The sequence below is a fragment of the Camelus bactrianus genome, chromosome 34 (assembly GCF_048773025.1).
Source record: "Camelus bactrianus isolate YW-2024 breed Bactrian camel chromosome 34, ASM4877302v1, whole genome shotgun sequence".
In the NCBI taxonomy this organism is placed as follows: domain Eukaryota; kingdom Metazoa; phylum Chordata; class Mammalia; order Artiodactyla; family Camelidae; genus Camelus; species Camelus bactrianus.
In genome coordinates, this window is record NC_133572.1 from 18,532,303 (window position 1) to 18,555,257 (window position 22,955).

Consider the following 22,955-nt stretch of genomic DNA (forward strand, 5'->3'; position numbering starts at 1 on the left):
AACGCTTTTTCTGTATCTATTGAGATGATCATGTGGTTTTTGTCCTTTCTCTTGTTGATGTGATGTATTACATTGATTGATTTGTGTATGTTGAACCATCCTTGTGTCCCTGGGATGAACCCCACTTGATCATGATGTATAATCTTTTTTGTGTGCTGTTGGATTCTATTTGCTAGTATTTTGGTAAGGATTTTTTCATCTATGTTCATCAGTGATATTGGTCTGTAATTCTCTTCTTTGGTGGTAACTGTGCCTGGTTTTGGATAGTCCATGCAAATGGAAAAGCCAAAGAAGCAGGTGTAGCAGTACTGATTTCAGACAAAATAGACTTTAAAACAAGGGCCATAAAGAAAGATAAAGAAGGACATTTTATAATGATTAAAGGAGTAATACAAGATAAGGATATTACAATCTTTAATATATATGCACCCAAAATAGGAGCACCTAAGTACATGAAACAACTACTAACAGAGATAAAGGGGGAAACTGATGGGAATACAATCATTGTCGGAGATTTTAACACCACATTAACATCACTGGACAAATCTCCCAGACAGAAAATTAATAAGGCAACAGAGAAATTAAATGATACAATAGGAAAATTAGATTTGGTGGATATTTTCAGAGCATTACACCCCCCAAAAATAGGATATACATTCTTTTCAAGTACACATGGAACATTTTCTAGGATTGATCATGTACTTAGGCACAAAAGAAGCCTCAACAGTTTTAAGAAGATAGAAATTATCTCAAGCATCTTTACTGACCACAATGCCATGAAGCTAGAAATCAACTACAGAAAAACAAAGGAGAAAAAAAGGAAAGTATGGAGATTTAACAACATACTATTAAAAAACCAATGGGTCAATGAGGAAATCAGAAGTGAAATTAAAAAATACATTGAGACAAATGAAAATGAAAACACAACCACACAAAATTCATGGGACGCAGCAAAGGCAGTGCTAAGAGGGAAATTTATAGTGATACAGGCCTTCCTCAAAAAAGAAGAGCAATCTCAAATAAATAATCTAACCCACCAACTAAAAGAATCAGAAAAAGAAGAGCAAAAACACCCAAAAGTCAGTAGAAGGAAAGAAATAATACAGATCAGGGAGGAAATAAATAAAATAGAGATTTAAAAAACAATAGAAAAAAACAATTAAACCAAAAGCTATTTTTTTGAAAGAGTAAATAAAATCAACAAACTTCTGGCCAAACTCACAAAGAAGGAAAAAGAGAGAGCACAAATAAGCAAAATAAGAAAGGAAAATGGAGAAATTACAACAAATAACATAGAAATACAGAATATCATATGAGAATATTATGAAAAACTATATGGAACCAAAATGGATAACCTAGAGGAGATGGACAAGTTTCTGGAAACATACAGTCCACCAAGACTGAACCAAGAAGAAACTGACCACCTGAACAAACCGATCACTAGAAATGAAATTGAATTAGCAATTTAAAAAAAAACTCCCTACACATAAAAGTCCAGGATCAGACAGCTTTACCAGGGAATTCTACCAAACATACAAAGAAGAACTCATACCAGTCCTTCTGAAACTCTTCCAGAAGACTGAAAAGGAGGGAATGCTCCCAAACTCATTCTATGAAGCCACCATTTTTGTTTTTGTTTTAACCTATAGAAGATGTGTTAGGTAATCAGAGAATGCACATGCTCACCCCAACCTCGTCCTGTAGGAAATTCATCCTCCTGAGTTTCCACACTAGGAATTCTGGGAGTTCTCTAGACGATCCCACAGACACCCTTAGGACCTCGACACTGCGTCCACTTCTTCCCTACCATGATGCCAAAGTAAAAGTGACAACTAACCTCCCGAATGCCAAGCAGAGGCATATTGGCTGCTGCTCAGGCAGCTGATACCCACATTGATGTCAGTTTCTAAAACCCAGAGAGAGCTGATGTTTGCAACTAGATGTGGGCGCTCGGACCAACACCACGCCTGCCGCTGTTGGCCACTCCCTGCCATGGAGGCTGCCCGTGCCTGTTCTGCTGACATCTCTGCCTCGTCCACCTTGCCTTCTCACCACCTCTCAGAGATGGTGCAGAGACAGCAGTTTTTAAGTTTTACTTGCACTTTGGTACCACCCCTTCATCCAGTGACTTCTACGGAAGACAGTGGTGACAAGGCCACGGGCAACATTCTCTCTCCCAGACCTGCCTTGTACAACTCGATCCCCGTGAGTGCACCTGGGCTTCTTTTTCCCCTTGGAAAGAGATCTTTCCTGAGTGGCTTCTCATTCCTCTGTGGCTTTTCCCATCACTTATTTCCTTTTCTCAGACACAGGGCAGAATCTCGGGACGGACACAGCAGAGCATCTGTCTAGAGCCCTGGCTGGGACCGCCTACACCCAGCTGTTCTGACCCAAAGTGAGAAGGACACACCTTCACTGACTTTGTTAAACACTGTGCGGCCATTGTGGGCTGGGCAAGCCCAGCTGCAATGAGAGCATCGTTTTCCTAAATAAACATCAGCGTTAACAGGAAGAGGTTCCATGAAGTGGTGAGAAAGCCCTGGCCTGGGAAGCTGGACATCTGGACTCCGATTCCGATTAGTTGCTTGGCCTCACTAAAGTCCTTTAATGTCTCTGGACTTCAGTTTCCTAGCTTGGAAAATCCACTGCTCACTCTGGTCACTAAGTTTCTCTGTAACCCTGACCTTCTCTGCTTGAGTAAGTGAATCAAGATCATCCATTCTCCACAAAGAACCCTAATGCATCTGTTTGTTTTACTGAACAAAACATTTATTATTACTGCTCCATCTAAGTGATTATTATTCACCTTATTTTATCTATAGATAAGCAAATTGAAATCCAAAACTGTTATGTTAACATATGTACAACACCAATATAAGGGTGGCATTCAGAAAAAAAATGAGTTATGCCAATGTATAGCTGATTCAATTTTCTCTTCCACATTAATGGTTCTTTATTATCCTTGTCTTCTACAGCCAAGATCAGTCAATATTTTGACAGCATTATCCTTTGTATCTTTCCCTCCTTTGTATTCTCATTGCTAACGTCCTGATTTGGACCTTCTTTGTCTCAGTCCTCAAGTAGCTCATTGCTAAAGTAGCATCTTTAATGGCGTCTCCTCTAACCTCCTCACCACCCCAATACATCCTTCATAGTCCTGGCAGGTTATTTTATTTTATTTTATTTTATTCCCTACTGTTCTCAAGCCTCCAGAGATTCTTTATGGATCACAGGATAATATCCAAACTCTTTAACCTGGCATTCAAAACTCTCACAATATGGCACCAACATTCCCATCGATTCTTATTTTTCTAATCATCTTCTCTTATATTATGCAAATGGATTTACCTTCCACTTTTCCAAACAGTTCTGAATACTCATTCCTTCAAGAACCTTGTTCCTTGGCTCATGCTGGGGGCATCCTCTACCTGAGACAAAGTTCCCTCCTGTTCAGTAAATGTAAATCTTATTTCTCTTCAAAATCTGAGCTCCAATGAGCCCTTTTTAAAAAGCATCCCTCTATAACCTCCATTGGAAGTCTTTCTGTCTGAATCATCTAGCACTTTGTAAGAATCTCTACTTTGTAGCCTTTATAAATGTTGTGATTTTTGAGTTTATTTGATCAATATCTTTCTTCTTCCTCTAAGCAAACTCCAAATGGGCAAGAACCATGTCTATTTGTGTTTATCATTCTGTCCTCAGGGGCTAGCTCAGTACTTGTCACATTTCAGATGTTCAGGAGGTAATTACCAAACACGTAGCAGAATGAACATCTCTTAACACCCATCATTTTCTAATTTCTAAGGGTAGATATTTGTATCCATGTCTTGTGTCCCATAATAAACTATTAGCTCCTTGAGAACAACAAGTCTGATTCTATTTGGTACCCCTCAAAGAAAAACGCCTTGCATGTTGGAAATACTTGTTTATAAATATTACTAGTAAACATTATTTATAAATATATATTAATAGTTAACTAACTAACAAGGCAATTTTAGGAAAAGAATCAACTTCAGAGTATGTAGCCCTATGTTCAAATTCTGGCTTTTTAAAGTTAAATGAGAAATGTTCAACAACCTTTTCCAATTAAAGTAAGCTTTGTGTTTTACAACATACAAAGCGTTCTCACAGCTGATTGTCAAACAGTGTTGGATAGTATTATCCCCAGTTTACAGATGAGGAAACAGAGGTAAAGATAAGTCAGCTGAGGTTTAAAGAGGTTAATGATCATTCAGCCACTAAATGGAGGAACAGGGATTCAAACTAAGGTTTTTGGAGGCCAAAATCTATGTCTTTCCAGTTCTCATGACTAGAATAGAGATGCAGACCAATGGATCTGTGTCTTTGGATAATATTTTTTTCCCTAGAGTTTAGACCTCTTTTAACCCTTATCTGCTGTTATGGCCTCTGAAAACATTTGAAGGAGCATATTCAGAGTTTCTGGTGTCAGGATAAAAAGGCCAGAGAACAGAAGTGGTAAGTTTTGGAGGAAAAGCAGACTAGGTCCATTTCCTTTTTGACATGAGGAAATTACAGCAAAGTCCTAAAATAATTTTTTTCTCTCTCTCTAAATTCTTCTTCACTGAATAGGTACAAAGTGGAAACTCATCACTTTTATTTAAACCAGGGACCCTGCTTTTTTTCTTTCTGTAAAAACCACTTGATCTTTATATCGAAGCTCAAGTCCAAATCAAGAGGAAAAACAGGCCTTATTTATTATGCTGTTTGCTCTCATCATGTTCTTCCCAGAAATGAATGCCTGTCCCTCTCAGCCTTCCTTTCACAGGACACTCTGATCTGACTCCCTCGCGGCGCTGGGCGCGCTGTTTTGCCTGGCTTAGCCCATCACCAGAAGGCTGAGCTGCCTTTTCTCACACGCAGGATCCAGCAGACCGTTTTCCTTGGTCATCAGCAGAGAAAACGGGAGTCTCTTCTCTTAATGGGCTGAGCTCCTGCCAAGTTCCAAAGCGCTCTCGCCCTTCCTGAAGGACGCTGAATATTTGCTCATTCCCCAAGACATCTGGTTACCTTGTGTGAGTAACCCTCTCCTGAGGGTGGTGGGTTGTTTGAAAGCAGATCATTCCAGCAAAAAAAAAAAAAAAAAAAAAAAAAAAAAAAAATGTTTAGGAACTTTCAAACAATTCTGATAGAACTTGGTCACTTAAAACAAAACACAAAGCTTTCCCATTGCAGTTGCTACTCAATAGCAGGTGAAACAATAAAAAATATTGAACAAGTAAAGTCAATCTGTGTCCAGAGAATTTTAATACAGTTTAAAACAAATAATTCCACATAGATCCTCTGGGGTTTTGCCATTAAGTCTTTAGCAATCTGTTTTTAATAGCCAGGCAATATTCTACAACAGCAGGCATTGAAGAATAATAACAATAAAAAAAAAACTTTGTAAAAAAAAAATAAATAAATAAATAATAATGCTAAACTTAATTTCAAAAAAAGAAATAAAATGGTGACAGCAAATAGTTTGGCTGAAACACAAGGAGTAACAGAAGTTATACCCGTTAAATATTTATCAACAGCATAGCCAAGTATGGTGGCCCTTCCAGTCGTACCCCAGAGCAGTGCGACAGGGATGTATGCAGCTTGACTATGTAACCTTTCCTTCCTCTGAGCCAGACAGCTAAGGGTTAATACAGATCTCGTTAACAATTGTATGGGAATCATGAGATTTAGTTTATTTTTCCTTTTCTTTTATTTGTAGCCCAAAACCTGCCTCAAGACTTCAGGAATAAAAAATGCTTTTTAAGAAGACACTTTTTTGGTAACCATTATCCCTCTAGTTAGAGTAACACCTCATTTGTCTATCATCAATGAGGGAACGCTTATTCTTCACAAATTAATTTTCCTATAAAAGAAAGCAAGTTTAGTGTTCAAAGGAATGCATTTCACTTAGATATTTTTGCTGGAACTCTTTCTAAAAGAGATCACATATTGAACTGGCTTTGACCTTTTCTGATGATTCAGACTTATCATCGTGAGCATCAATCCCTGCAAGTCGCCATCAACTCCTTCCCCTCAGGATTCACAGGTGCTGGAAGCTAGCACAAGCTAAAAGAAAAGTCCCTTTTGACCTTATCTACCTTGAATTACCCTCTTTGCTTTCTTTTTTCAAACAGCTTTGTTGGTATATAATTCATAGACCATCCAATTCACCCACTTAGAGTGTCCAGTTGAATGTTTTTAGTATATTCAAGGATCTCTGCAACCATCAACATAGTTTATTTTAGAGCACCTTCAAAAAGGAACCCATATCCTTCAGCTATGATCCTCCCTGCCATCTGGCACCAGCCCTCCCTGACTCCAGCCCAAATCAACACTAATCTACTTTCTGTCTCTAGACTTCCCTATTCTGGGCATTCAGACCAATGGAATTATGCAGTACAAGGTCTTCTGTGACTGGCTTCTCTCACTTAACATGATGTTTTCAAGGTTCATCCTTGTGGTTGTGTATATCAGCACCTCATTCCTCTTTATGGCTACATAATACTCCATTGTATGGATATAGAGGATTTTTTTTTTAAATCCATTTGTCTATTGACGAACATTTGGGTTGTTTCTACCTTTGACTCTTTGTCTAATGCTGCTAGAAACATTCATGTACACGTTTCAGTATGGACGAACGTTTTCATTTCTCTTTAGTGTGTATACCTAGGAAAGAAATTGCTGGGTCATCTGGCAATTCTGTGTTTAATTGTTTAAGGAACTGCCAGACTGTTTTCCAGAGTGGCTGTACCATTTTCACCCATCCCCAACTCCCCGCACCCTACCCCAGCAGTACATGAGGCTACTGATTTCTCCACATTCTTGCCGGTATTTGTTATCTGACTTTTAAATGATTCTAGCCATTACAGCAGGTGTGAAGCCATAGCTCATTGTGGTTTTGAGTTGCATTTTTCTGATCACTAATGATGTCAAGCATCTTTTCATGGGCTTATTAGTCATTTGCATTCTTTGGAGAATTGTCCATGCAGATCCTTTGCCCAGTTTTTTTGTATATATTTACATATTCTTTTATTGAAGTACAGTCAGTTTACAATATTGTGTCAATTTCATGTACAGCATAATAGTTCAGTCATACATATGCATACATATATTTGTTTTCATATTTCTTTTCATTATAGGTTGCTGTAAGATATTGAATAAAGTCCCCTGTGCTATACAGTATGAATTTGTTGTTTATGTACTTTATATATATTAGTTAATTGGATTGTCTTTTTATTATTGAGTTGTAAGAACTCTTTATATATTCTATATATACCTCTGCAAAGTCCCTTGTCAGATATGTGATTTGAAAGCATTTTCTCCCACTCTGTGGGCTGTTTTTACACTTTTTTTTGATGTTGTCCTTTCCCCCTATTTTCCTTCCTCTCCTGTTGCCCAGCTACTTGAAAGAAGTTCCTCATGGTCCTTGTAGTCTCCTGTGTCTCTCTTCTCATTCATTCCTAAAATCTACTGCAGTGTGGTTTCAATACCCTCTATTCCTTTGAAACCCTCTTACTAAGGCCAAACTGCTCTTATTAGGGCCCAAGAGGACTTTCTTATTGTTAAATCAAAGGCATTTCCTTAATGCTCACTTTCTACTTTCCATTTGACATTTGCAATATTCAATCATCATCTCTTTGAACACTTTAACTTCCATGATATGATTTTCTCCCAATTTCACCCCTATTATAATAAAAACAATTTTTAAATTTCCTTCCTCTGGTCCTTTTATTCTATTTACACTTAAATGTTGATGTTCCCCAGAGTTTAATCTGCTATCATCTTTTCAGAATATTCTTCTTAAGTGATCTCATTTATTCCCATGCCTTCAACTCCATTGATAACTCCCGAAATAAATTTCCAGCCTCCACCTTGTTCTAAAGTCCAGAACTACATTTTTAACTGACTATGAGTAGCTCCCTCTTAATCTCTCTGGGACTCCCGCAGGAAGCTAAAACATGCCATTTTCAAAATCCAAAATAATTCTTCTCTCTAGTTGTGTATCTTCCCTTATTCTCATATCACTGAGGTGTGGACATTTGGATTCATTCTGCACTAATCTTATTCTTTCATGTTGGTCTCACATTTGTCATCATGTTGATCTTACCTTCTAAGTATTTTTCTAATCTTTCCCTTTTGTTTCATCATTACTGTCATTACCTCTCAGAAAACTTTCATCAGCACCTACTAGCATTATTTTGGTACCGCCCAATTCCCTTCTTCCAGCCTCTCTCCTGTGCAATCCATCATTGTCACTTTGGCCAGTTTTAGTAACTTACTAAAATACAAACTTACTATTGGCGCCCTTTACATTAACTCCTTTTAATGACCCCATGTGACCCACAGGATAAATTCAGAAGACTTTTTCATGATGTACCAAACACTTAATTAGTTTTTCCCTTGTCTACATTTCTCCTGTGTCTTGTTCATCTACCCCACGACCCAGAAAAATTAAACTTCTATTCCTCTAAAATGCTGTATTCATTTTTTTATTGGTATATAACAAATTATCAGAAATTTAGCATTTTTAAATGACATAACTTTATTATCTCATAGTTTCTGTGAATCAGGACTCTGGCACATTTTAGCTGGGTCTTGACCCAGGGACTCACTAAGGTAGCATCAAGGTGTCAGCCACCTGTGTACTTACATGGAAGCTTAACTAGGGAGAGATTCACTTCCAGTTGCCTTCAGGTTGTTTGTAGAATTGATATTCTTGCAGCCATGTGAGTGAGGTCGTGTTTTATCACTAGCTGCCATAGGGGCCACTGCCAGCTTCTTAGAGTTAGCTCTCAGATCCCCATCCCAGGCGCCATCCACACTGTGGCAGTTTGCTCCTTCAAGGCCAGCAGGAGAATATCTCTGTTTTGAATCTTTCAGCCTGTTTTAAGAGCTCATTTAATTAGCTCAGACCTACCCAAGCTAATCTCCATTTTGACTAACCCAAATTCAACTGATTAGGGACCTTAATTCCATCCATAAAATCCCTTTGACATACAATGCGATATAATCTTGTGAGTGACATTCCATCACATTCACAGGCATGTCCTGCCCACACTCCAGGGGAAGGGATTATACAGCAGGGGTGGGGACCGTGGGGGCTGTCTTAGAACTCTGCCTGCTGTCACAGCATGCCTTCCCATTGCTCCACACTATTGTGTGCCCTGTTCTTTCTGTCAAATCCTTCATAACATTCCCTCAATATCAATTTGAAAAGCCCCCAACTGGCTTTTCAGACCAACTTCAGGTGTCACTTTTCCGTTAAGCCTTCAAGACAAATCAGCTTTTCCCTTCCCTTTTTACACTTTCTGCCTCTTCCTTTCATAAGCTAAAGTTTCTGCTTTTCCACCTGAACTGTAAAATTCTCAAGGTCATGAGCTACCTTTTACTTGATTTTACTTCTCCAACCCTGGGGATGTGTTCAGTTCTCAACAAATGTGTTGTTGAATGAAGTAATTTATCTCTTTGTTGTTCAGTAAGGTCATGGTGATCTCATGGTCTGCTGTATTGAATAGAGCTTTTGACCACATAGCAAATGTCCTCAGATTGACACTCTTACGTCAGTTTTTGTTTGGTTTGGTTTGGTTTTGATTTTGGTTTTCCCTCTCCCATTGTATTATCAGATTGTCAAAAGTCATTTCTTCTTGGAGTCAGGGAGCCTGGCTGTAAAACTGCTTATCCTGAATTTTTGCCTCCAAACTGATGTGGACCAGAAAACAAACTAATTAAATATATTAGAATTTAAAGGCAAAGTATGAATACAATAGGCTTTCATTGATTGTCACAGAGTCTCTTTTATGGGTGTAGTACATGACCTTTGGCACTGAGACTGCAAAATCAATTTAAAGTTTTTTTGTAGAAATTTTTCCAACTACTTGGAAATCAGCTAGCAGAGATTGCTGGATAACTGACGGTTGAATAAATGAAAAGACAATTTAATGTTCATGAGGTCAACCATTTGGAAAGGTAAATTTAATAGGAGGTAGCTAAAAGCAAGAGAACTTTGTCCATCCTTTTACTGTTCTGTTTATATGATTACTAGCAAATGAAAATTTTCAATGAGCTTAACAGAAAGTCATGAAATTGGAAAAATGCACTCAAAATATTTCTTCCAAACTTAAAAAGTTTAATTCACTTGTTTTTTGTCATGGCATTCATTGGGTCTCCCTGGTGGAGAGATAAGATCATGAATGTGTGCTTTAGAATCAGACATCAAGTTCCCAGCAGACCACAAGAAAGCAGAAATCAATGAAACAGACAGCAGTGGAAAAAGCTATAAATTGTGATCTGCCCAAGCTCTGTATTCCAAGGGCTACAATGGCAACTTGCCAGAAGCCTGAGGGCCACATTTAATTTGCACATGAATTTATACAAAATTTAAAATTTTGAGCATGCATGAACAAGCTTAACACTTGTTTACATGATTAATGAAAACGTCTTGCTTGCTTTCTCCACTTATGAAAACTCCAGGATGGATAAACTTTGTCCCCAGATCACTATTATGCAAAAATGGCACCTCTGGGGTTTACAATCATTGTTTTAAAATAAATATAAGGGTACTATTGTAGGGCCTGCTTGTTGCTGCTCCTGTTGCCTTGTTTAATGTAAAGTATGTTTCATAGATAACATTAATGATACACCACCAGGAACCAAATATTACATTCACAGCAGGTTCAATAAGAAAAACTGTGGTTTCATTTCAAGTCTAGAGGCAGGCCTTCAGTTTGCTTTGATGTTATTCCGGAATCATAGGCTCTCACAGATATATCTTTATCAAATGAATTCTTTGATTAGTTTTTGGTTTTGGTGGGTGATGGCTTACACTGTGTGTGGACAATATGCAGATAGTAGTGACCCATACAGAGCAATGTTTTTTGATAACAAATCTATTAAGAAAGCAAGGACTCAACTCTAACATTCATCTGTGGTCAAGAAGACACATGACATTAGGAAACAGGAGATAACCATAATATAAAGAATTTACACAGAGCAGGGGAGAAAATGGGTCACAGAACATCCACTTGGGAGTGTTCTCTTGCTGCAAGTTTGGAGCTTCTGTAAAACCCTGTTCATTTCAGTGATCTAGTAAGGGAAGTATTTGACAATAGAGTTATATAAATACATTTCCACAAGGAGCGGGTAAACCTCCAATATTTCAATACTGAATTGCCTGTAACTATGTAAAATAAGAATAAAATCAGTTGAAACAACAACAACAAAAGAGTTGATGACGGCCAGATGTTGAGTGACTATAGACATAAACCCAGTGATTCTCTACAGTCTATATGTCAAAAAAGAATGCAGTCACTGAAATGGGAGTGTCATGAGAGTGGGGACCATGTTCACCATATTATCTCCACTGACTGTCCAATTTCAGCACATACAGGCACCCCTTAAATCTTTATGGAGTTAAAGAAGGCTAGAAGATCTGATATGTAACACTGTGACTCAGTCTGACTCTTGGGCTAAAATACGTGATCTTAGAAGGGAATCAGTGGATAATAGAGAATCAGCACAAGAGAAGATGCAGAAGACTCTGACCCAAACCTGGGGAGACATTTTCCCATTCCCAGCGAAGTATTTCATCTTCTCTGGAGAGATGGCATTAATGATGATTGACAAACTCACATGCCAGTGATGCCTCTAAAAATTATCTTTAGCTATTTTATGTACTATGTACAGATGTTTCGATTAAGAGTAGAATACTCTATGATGTTACTTTAGTCCTTTTTCAATACACATAAAGTCTTGAAAGTCTAACCACACTGAACTTGAGTGAATCAGATAATACTTTCCTAGGGATTCTATTGGCCAAAATATAGAGGCAGAGTAAGAAGAAGTTAGGATGACTCATAAAAAGAGCCTATTCTTGTATGGTATAATTTTGCATAGGCTGATCCCTTCAAGCTTAAGAAGGGTAACATAAGCAGAACACAGCTCTATTCCAGGAAACCATATGGTATAATATTAACAAAAAAAATTAAATAATTGAATTTCACTGAGTATTTTGCAGGATTTGGGAGCAAGGTGGAGAACCACAGCTAGAGCAATTTGATAGCAAATATACTATAGCAACACGAATGATATATCAAAAATTCACAAGATTGAGAAACAAGAGACCTCTACAACTAACGGCAACTTCTGCTAAAGAGTGATTTATTCTCAGGAAGGCTCGATTTTCTTGCTGTAAAATGATACTGAACTACATAATATCCAACTTCCCTTCTAACTCCAGCATTCTAAAACTCTAAGCCTGCTTTTTTTTTTTTTTTCTTGGTCATTGTTGTGTTTTACTGCTGTTCCATTTAGTAAGTCCATGATGCATTTTTGTAATTCCCTTCCATTGATGCTTGGAAAGAATGCTAGACTACAGGATAGTTTAAAGATCTGGATTTTTTTCACGTGTCTGATGACTATAGTTTGTTGAGTTAAATTGTGGTTTGTGATCCTACAGCTCATCTAGACCATGAAAAAAGAGGCATGAACAAACACTGGGCAGACATAAAAACAGATGCCCAGTAAGTCTGGTTAAAGATGGAGTAATAACTCTACCACTATTGGAAAACCAGTGATAGACTGAAAGCCAGTGACTGTGTAAAGTTGTCAGATAGATATTGAGTACAATATGAATCACTGAGTAGAAGATGTCGAACAGATCTGTCCATTGACAGTAAAGACTTCGAAAAAGCCTTTGAAATCAATCTCATATACAGGAAAAGCAGAGAAGAACGTTAAATGCCTTTCTTCTCAAATGTACGTAGTATGAAAGAAGAGGATTTGTAAGCTGTAGAAACAGTTTAAATACTTCACATACTTTTCAAAATACATTAAAAGCAGTAAAGCACCCTGGAAGAATGGAGAAAATTAAATCATGGAAACACACTCAGGAGTTCTGGATTTGGAGATATGATTACTTCTTAGGCCTTCACCCTACTGAACTGATTTCAACACTATACATGGCTATTTCATCAAGGACATTGGAACACAATTTTAAGAGCCTCTAAAGATGCTTTGTGGAATGCGTTGGGCAACAGGAGATGTTTACTCTGGGAGTATTTCATTGGGAAATGCATTTATTACTTGGGAATGGATCAACTTCTGGAATCAAGATGATTTTGATAGCACTCATACCACCTCCTTGAAAGTTGAAAGAGTAAGATTTTCTTTTTAAACAAAGTTCTGAAAGAAATGGCCATGAAATAACAAGAGTCTTCCCATTTGTTTTGTCACAGTGATTTCTCTCTTTGGAATGGCCAAGGTTTCAACTTACTGGTAGGACTTCTTTGAGAAGGTCAGCCTTTCTACTCACAGATTTTTTAGCCATTGCCATTCATTCTAAATTTTCTGTTTAAGCACATCATCCAAAGTAAAACTCCCATCTAAAACTATAATGTAAGGTCACTTGTGAGATCTCAATAAAAGTACACTAAATGGAACTGCAAACCTCCCATGCTGGCAGGGTACACACGGTCCTTTAGTAAACCGATCTGCCTTTTTAAATGACTTTTCCTAAACCTCCTGCTTTAATTATTTCTTGTCCTTCCCTCAGGGGCCACTGCTAGCAAAAGACCATAGCAACCTTTTAGATATTTATAAACTATGTTTGTAGATACAGTAAAACTTTTGGTGCAGTCAGCTGAATAAAGTGCCAACCAGCTGTCATTTCTTCCACCGTTTGACTTTGTTTTTGTTTTTTTGTTTTGTTTTGTTTTTTGTTTTCTATTGAAGTATAGTCAGTTTACGGTGTCGTGTTAATTTCTGGTATACAGCATAGTGATTCAGTTGTACATATATATATATATTTTTTTCATATTGTTTTTCATTATAGGATATCACAAGGTATTAATATAGTTCCCTGTGCTATACAGTAGGTCCTTGTTTATCTATTTTATGTACAGTAATTAGTATCTACAAATTCCGAATTCCCAATCTATCCCCCTCAACCTCTTTCCCCCCAGTAACCTTATGTTTGTTTTCTATGTCTCTTTCTGTTTTGTAAATAAGTTCATTGTATCATTTCTTAAATATATATTTTTATTGACTTATTTTTCACACATTTATAGTGGTATGATTCCTGTACAGTACACTACACCTATTTCAGATGCACAATTTGATGAATTTTGATAGATTGATGTATACACCAATGAAACCACCACCACAATCAAGATAGCTAACGTTTCCATCACTCCCCAAGAGGTGAAAATTTTGAATTCCCAATTTACCCCTTCCCACCTCCTTTACCCTCTGGTAATCATAAGTTTCTTCTCTATATCTATAAGTCTGTTTCTGTTTGTAGATAAATTCATGTGTCTTTTTTTAAAAAAATCCCACATAGAAGCAATATCATATGGTATTTTTCTTTCTCTTTCTGACTTACTTCACTTAGAATGATGATCTCCAGGTCCATCCATGTTGCTGCAAATGGCATTATTTTATTCTTTTTTATGTTTGAGTAGTATTCCATTGTGGGTATATACCATAACTTCTTTATACAATCATCTTAAAGTCTAGGCCTGTTTGGAAGGTAAATCACTATGTTTAAGGATGCAGAAGTTAAAAATTCTACCCTTTCTTAGGTCCTCCGTTAAAAAAAAACCAAACTAGCACTTGAATATTTACTTATTTGGTTGCCTGGCTCTGCAATGAGGCCTTGTAGGGTAAAGGCACACAACAAGGTAGCATATATTAAATATCCTGCTTCCACATGTATGTCCATGGGGTCTACAACATTAATTTAAGATACTTATAAATATATAAATTTACTACAGATTATTTCTCCATTCAATGGTGCTGAAACATATATGTTCAGAACTTATCCACTGAGTACCTTCCTTTAAATCAGTTTCATCAAATTAGAGCATCAGAGACATGTGTTTCCTAAGTTGATTGCTGAGTTTGTTTTAGGTAATCTTGCCAGAAAGTTTCCACTTTCTAATCTCTGTTCCTCTTGGCTGAAAACAAACTAGAATGTGCCATTTCCCTGATTATAAACCATTAAAACCCCCCACACTTTTTTTTCCCAAGGAAGGTTGTTTAGTGAGACGAATGGCTCAGATCCTGGTTGATACTCAGTGGCTATGTGACCATCATGTTTTCATTCCTGTACTAGGTATAATATTACCTCTCCCACGGTACTACTGAAGAGTAAAACAAAATAGGTGTAACACCCAGAATGAGTCATGCATTTAGTCAATACTGTTATAATATCTTTTGTTTTAATCAAGTCATGCTTGCCTTCTAACCTTTATTAAATGTAGTCTTCCAACCAAGAATGCCTTTTTCCCTACATTTACTTTCTTACCAAATGAAGTTCTAGACAGCTTTTAAGTCCCAATCTAATAATAGCTTCCTTTCTGAGCTTTCCCTTAGCACCTCCTGATAGAATTAATTGTTCCTGTCTTCTGGGTTCCTAGAGCCACCTTCCAAGTAGCTGTAGCATTTCATTCTTACCAAAGACCTACCATGTGTGAAGCACTGTAGGGACACAAAGAAGAATGTGACTTGATCTCTATCCTTGACACATTAAAAGACTGACATCTTCCATGAAGGTTTTTTGATCTCCCTCACTGGGCTGTGCACTGAATAAGGCATAGCCCAAACCTCACTCATGTTTGCACAGTCATCCCAGTACATGGCACATAGAAGCATTTGATAAATGTGGCTTGTATTAGGTTGAATCATAGCAAAGATGGATTGGTGTTTACTCTCCTTTCATGTAACTCTCTATGCGTGCTTGAAACATCCCTATGAAAACAGGCCAAAATGGTTCTGCAGCCTGGTGGGGCCCTGCACAGGGTATGGAAGCCCAGGCTGGTTTGGGTACTGCTCTCCTGCAGGTGGCCATCGGCTGAACCCCTCTTTCAACCATGCTGCTCTCTAAAGAGGACAGAATATCCTTTCTTGGAATAAAGTACAGTCATATTCCACCTTTTAGTTTCTCTTTCTCATCCCTTCCAAATTGTATGTATCTCTCTGTGGTCTAACCAGTGTTCATCATAAACTCAGAAGCGTTACACAAACTTCCCTCCCCATATGCCTCTACCAGGCCTCTTTTGAGCATACCCTCTCTTCAGTTTAAGTTGAGGGTAACTAAACCCTATTACTCACTCTAAATAGAAGGGGATGGCATTGGAACTGAATGTTCTGTTTTAATTCTGAATATAAATGTTTCATCAGAACCATAAAATCTCCATGGCAGTTCATTTTCACATACTCTTTGCCAGGCCAGTAGAATAAGTAAGGAGATAAATGAATGTTGAATCACATTTTACAGGATGGATCCAATCAACCTTTCCAACACACCCTCAAGAGGAAGGCCATTAATAACCTTTTGGTTTTGAATATCAATGCAACAAGGACTGTCCCAAGAATGTATCACAGGGAATATTCTTGGAGAACCGAATAGAAAGGGAAGTTCCAAGAAATCCTGGAAGTGACTATCTTAGAAGAAAAGGAAAAGCAAAAAAAGAAGAGAGAAAATTCTTTCTATTGAATTGATTCAAGGGTGTATCAAGGGAAAGAAACTAAATCTTCTGCATTAGTTTGCTAGAGCTGCGTAACAAAGTACCACAAACAGAGTGGTTTAAACAACAGAAATTTATTGTCTCAGTTTTGGAGGCCAAAAGCCAGCAAGCAAGATGGCAGCTTGGTTCTTTTGAGGGCTGTGAGGAAGAATTTGTTCTGTGTCTCTCCCCTACAAATTGTATAAAGACACTTCAGTCATATTGGATTAAGGGGTCCACTCCACTCCAGTATGATCTCATCTTAACTAATTACATCTGCACCAACCTTAAGATTTCAACATATGAATTCGGGGGGGGGGCAGGGGGAGGCACACTCAATCCACAGCAGCCCCCTTTTATTATACAGAGAGAGTTCGTGTGGTTTGTGCAATTTTGAAGCACACATGTCGATGGGACTCAGTCCAAGTCTAGGGATCCCCAGAGGTCAGGAAGTTAAGAGACTGAAATAAAAACAAAGGTGGTGAGTAAGAGTAGATTCCAGCAAGATCATCAACAAGGCACTTAGAATGATTAAGAAAACTCATGTAGGAAGGCCTCTACCATTTCCACTTGCCCTGGAGGAGGCCTCTCACCAAGCTGTGAGTGCCTAACACGTATCTATAGAATGAATATAGTAAATGACTGAAATACTAGGGCCATCTTACTTGACCGCTTGGGTTTCTTTGCTTCAGTTGTTCACTTGCTCCTTGGTGACACAATTCTTTTTGGCTTGCATGGCAATTCAACATACACAAATTATCACAAGCAAGTTAGTATCTCCTGAATACTTAGCTGAGGGCCCCAAGCATTTACAGTCATGGTCTTATTCACTACCATCTAAGAGTGAATGACTTCTATATCAGTTTTGACTGTATTTAACTCTTAACAATATAAAAATTTCATTAATAATGGATTAAATATTTATAGGTTTATCTCATATTAAAAAAAAAAAAACAACAACATGAGCTGTCAGTCCAAGGTATTTTAGCGATACCAGAATAATCGAGAAAAATAACACGAAAACCAAAGGATGGGATAGGATGGTTGTGGGCAAAGGACTCCTTCCGTCTGGACAACCCCTGTACCCTCATGAACTCCAGGACTATGGTGCTGCAAACAGGCTCATGTGCCTCCTGTTCATCCTTCCCACTTATCAGTTCTGGACATTTACCAGCAAATAGCTCTTCATGTACCTCAACATTGTTAGTTCCAATATAGGGACACAAAAGTTTGGAAAGTTGCTTCTGAAGGAAAAGCTGCAGGAATCTCTAATTCCCCTTTGCTGACAAGAGCCATGCCCTGTCTGGCTGTCTCCGTAAGGAGAGGAGGGGTAATCTCTGTTTGACCCACGACTCATTTTATTAGTGGCACTCTCACGTCATCCTTTGAAATACCTTATCTTCTCCTCCACAGGCCAGACGTGAGTGACGGAGATTGATCATAAATTGGATGTAGTCAGCGTCTTTCTTTAGAATTTGACTGTACTTATTTCCTGTTATTCTCAGTTTTAGGATTTTAGGGGGAAAAAATGTCAAGATAACAAACAACATCCCAGCTAGTAACCGATCAAATAACACACTGGTTCTATCCATGGTAGTATTTTAGACCCAAGTAGAAAATGAACACTTCACTATTTTCAGTGTTTTATTTGTTACAACTATTCTGTATAATGATGGCTTGGCAGCTTCTTCTTCTCAGTTTGGATGTCATTTTCTCAGAGAGGACTTTGCTGATTATCTTTTCACAGAACCCCCTCCCAGCCACTCTCCCTACTATATCTCCAAGTTTGTGTCATTTGAAATACTTCAGGATCTCAGAGACCACCTTACTCATCTACTTATTGGTCCATAATGCTCTCCCCACTAGAATATGTTTCATTATGGCAATGAGACCTTATTATCCTGTTCATTTTTGTGCCCTAAATGCCTAAAATAATTCCTGACATATTGTGTATAATAAATACACAAGAAATATTTATTGAATGAATAAATAAGTAAATATGCAAAAAAGAATTTTTACAGCATGGCCCAGTCTCATAATTTCATCTTGCTCTTTGAGTATTTTCTCCTTGACAGAAGAGTTTTACATCTGTTGCTCATTTCTAAGTGTTCCCTTTTTCTTGATTTCATTTATCCTCTGTGCATTCTGTCCAGCAGCTGGGAGAAGCACAGGGTTGCCAAGTCTTTGTACCTGTTACTTAGTGATGGCAGAGACAAGCCACTGAATTAGATAAGCCTGTTTCCCAGTATATAAAGAAATAAGCCTGGAGGGGACGTCAGCAAGATGACAGAATAGGAGGTACCCTGCTTGTATCCTTCCAAAGAAGCAATAATTTAGCAACCATCCATGGGCAAAAGTACCCTTGTGGGAGCTTTGGGATTCAGGCAAAAAGCTGTGGAACGCTGATGGAGTCCAAGACTAACGAGGGCCATTTCGATAAGGCAGGACCGTGAGCAGGCAGCAGGCTTGCTGACTGTGGTTCTGGCCACAGACCCAGAAACAGCCCCGTCCCCCTGTGGACTTGGCTACAGCCCCATGTAGTCTTGGTCCTGCCACCAGCATCATCCCCTGAGCAACCCAGGGGGAGCCATGCCTGCCCATGCCTCGGGTAACAGACACACTAACCTTGGTCCTAGCTATGGACCCTGCAGCTGTGGACCTTGTAACAGGCTCTCATCTGCAGACCCGTCTGTGAACCCAGCTGTTATAAAGTATCTTTTCTGACTACAATGATATGAAAGTAGAAATCAATTACAGGAGAAAAATGCGAAAATTCATTAATATGTGGAGATTAATCAACACACTCCTGAACAACCAATGGATCAAAGAAGAATTCAAAAGGGAAACCAAAAAGTATCTTGTGACAAATGAAAATGGAAGCAGAACACACTAAAATGTATGGGATGCAGCAAAAGTGGTTCTTAGAGGGAAGTTTATAATGACAAATGCCTACATTTAGGAAAAAAAGATCGCAAATAAACAACTAAAATGTTTATAGTTTTAACCTAACTTTATACTAGAAAAAGGACACACTAACCTCAAAGTTAGCAGAAGGAAGAAAATAACAAAGATCAGAGAAGAAATAAGTGAAATAGAGACTAAAACGACAATAGAAAAGATCAATGAAAATAGGAGGTTTTTGGTTTTTTTAAGGAAAATAAAATTGACAAATTTTATCTAGACTATAAAGCCCATGATCCAGCTCTGACTCCTCTCAGCCATGGTCCAGGAGTTGTCCTGCCTGCCCGGGAACCTGGCAAGAGACCCATCCATCTGTGACCCTGGAGGCAAATGGAACTACGTCAAACCAAGCAGCTTCTGCACAGTGAAGGAAGTCATCAACAAAATAAAAAAGTCACCTAGGGAACAGGAGAAAATACTTGAAAATATGATAAAGACTTAACATCTAAATAGTATCATGTATACAACTCAACAGCAAAAACACAAAACAAAACAAAACAATAAAACAAATAATCCAATTTAAAAAATGGGCAAAGGACATGAATAGACGTTTCTCCAAAGAAGACATGCAGGTAACTGGCCAATAAAATGGCCAGGAGGTTCATGGAAAGGGGTTCAACACCACTAATCATCAGGGAAATGAAAATCAGAACCTCATACCTGCTATAATGGCTTTTATCAAAAGACAAGAGACAATAAGTATTGACGAGGGTGTAGAGAAAAGGGAACCCTAGCAGACTTGGTGAGAATGTAAATTGGTACAGCTAGTATCAAAGTATGAAAATATGGAAGTATGGAAATTTTTCTTAAAAACATTAAAAAAGAATAAAAGTAGAATGATCATATGATCCAGCAATCCCATTCTGGGTTTACATCCAAAGGGTATGATGATCTGGATTTTGAGACAATATCTGTAATCCCATGTCACCATAACATTATCCACAACAGTAAGATACGGAAATAACTTGTGTCTGTTGATAAATAAGATGTGGTATGTATGACACATCATATATAACATCGTGTATGATTATATCATATCTCATACATCATATAATAATATATAATAGTATAATGTTAATACATAATTATATAATATTAATACATAATAATATATATTATTCAGCCATAAAAAAGAAGGAAACTCTCCCATAGGCAACAACATGGATGAACGTAGAGGGCCTTATGCTAAATGAAATAAGCCAGATAGAGAAAGACAAATACTGCATGATCTCATTCTTACGTGGAATCTAAAAAATTAAATCTCTTAGAAGCAGAAGGTAGAATGGTGGTTGCCAGGGGCTGGGGACTGGGGACATAGGGAAATGTTGGCCGAAGGGTACAAACTTTCAGTTACAAGATGAATAAAACCTGATGACTGTAGTGAATAATACTGTATTGTATACTTACAATTTCCTAAGGAGTAGATCTTAAGTGCTCTCACCACACACACACACACACACACAAATATTAACTGTGCAATGTGATGGACATTTTGATTACCTTGATTGTGGTAATCATCTCACAATGTATACATATATCAAATCACCACTTTGTACACCTTAAATACATTCAATTTTTAAGTGTCAGTTATGCCTTAATAAAACTGGACCAAAATTAGTAATCCTGATTTAGGAGAAAATATTTTCTAAACCTAGTAATCTATTGTTTTATGTCTATTTGCTATAACTAAATGACTAAATGATTAAAATAATTAAATAATAAAGACTTCTTTGGCCTTGCATTTTTGGCATTCTCAGATGTCCTTTTGCAGCATACATTCAGTTGCTGATTAAGCTTAAAACAAGTTCTCTACTTTCAAATTAAAAGTGAGTTTACAAAGAATAATTAAAATGTGTTTGGCCTGGAATATCTTCAATAAAATGTTCCAGCATTCATTGTGGATATATAATATTTTCACTCTCAACCAAAAAGGTGAGTGTGAACATGATAAGAAATGATGTTTGCAACATTTCATGAAGTGAATGAGAAAAGATTTATAGTTAAAAAAAAATTACAGAAATTGTTATACTGGAAAAAAATGTAGATTCTTACAGTATAATCAAATGCATATATAGGGAGGTGTTGACTTTAATGAGAATTCAGTACATATTTCCAGCAATCTTTTTGTGTAAGAAAAGGAGAAACAAATTAGGAAAAGAAAACTGCAGAAATTTGAATACTCTGGCTAAATTTAAAAGATGCCATTTTTTTAGGAAACGTAGTTTATATATATATAAGGCAAAGTCTTTGCAAAGACTTACTCAACTCCTAAGAATCATCTCTGCAGGGACACCTGATCACAAGACAGTCAAAGCACGTGAGAATAACACACGGTGACTTGAAAGAATTCAAACATGTTTAGCATCAGGGGCATATAATGCAGACGGAAAGGAGGCGAGGCACTGTGCTATGTTCATGAATATGCATGAAGGCACTGCTACATTGTGTCATTCAGTCTCCACACCAAGCCTGTGGGACGACCAGAATTTCGTGGTACATGTCACTGAGGGAGGGATTGGCAGTGACCTCCCACCCTCGGAAACTCTGCCTAGTGCCCTGGGAATGTCCTTGGCCGGCTTGGAGAAGGTAATCCGAGGCTGCTCTCAGCTGTAATTACCTGGAAACTCAGCAGAACGGTAGAGTTTAAAGAAGCCTCCACAAATGACTCAGTTTTTCCTCGAGAATTTCTCAAGCCCTGGAAAGAGGTGGCTGATTATACGTAAACATCGCGGAGGGTGTTTTTGTGTGCGAGCGAAGAGTGAGATGTTTGTGTGGTAGGGACCTGGTGGGAACGTTTAAGGAGCTGCAATGAGACCCAGACGTGAGTGAAATGATGAAAGAAGGGGCTTGCTGGCAGCCCAGCTCAACTGATGGAGGGGAGTCTGGGGACCTTTAAGAAAGTCATGTAAACAGAACTCCCAGAAAAGTATTTAAAACAAAGAGCAAGGCGAGAGCCTTCAAGGAACATCCAGAAATTTCATGAGGGAATTCAGTTACACCTCAAAAATAGATGTCAGAAAGATGGAGGTGACAGAAGGCTCAGGTCAGCTCCAAGGGAAAAAATTCTTTGCACAGTGGTGATGATGACCCGACGTTCAAGAGATGGCTTCCTGGAAACAGCTGCTGGCCAGATGTCCCACAGCAAATGGCAAATCAGAGCACAAACCCTCCCTTCTCCAGACACTCCCCAGCCCGAGAGCCCTGTCCCCAAACCTCAAGTCTCAATGCCTCTAATCTTGCCAGTTTTTCATTTCGGAATTTGTTATTCATTCTCAGTGAGGAGTTTCCTGAAAGATCAACAAACTCTCCTCACAAGTGTGACTCACTCTGGGAATGGTGCGGGGAGCTGGGTCTCCCCAGGCTACGTGCTATCTGGGCTCCCAAAGGTGGTCTTGGACCGCCTCCCAAGGGTGGTGCCGGTGAGTGGCTTCCATGCAACCTCTAGAGAGGAACTGGGATTGGTTCTTGGTGGAAGCAGCTGTCATTGACCAT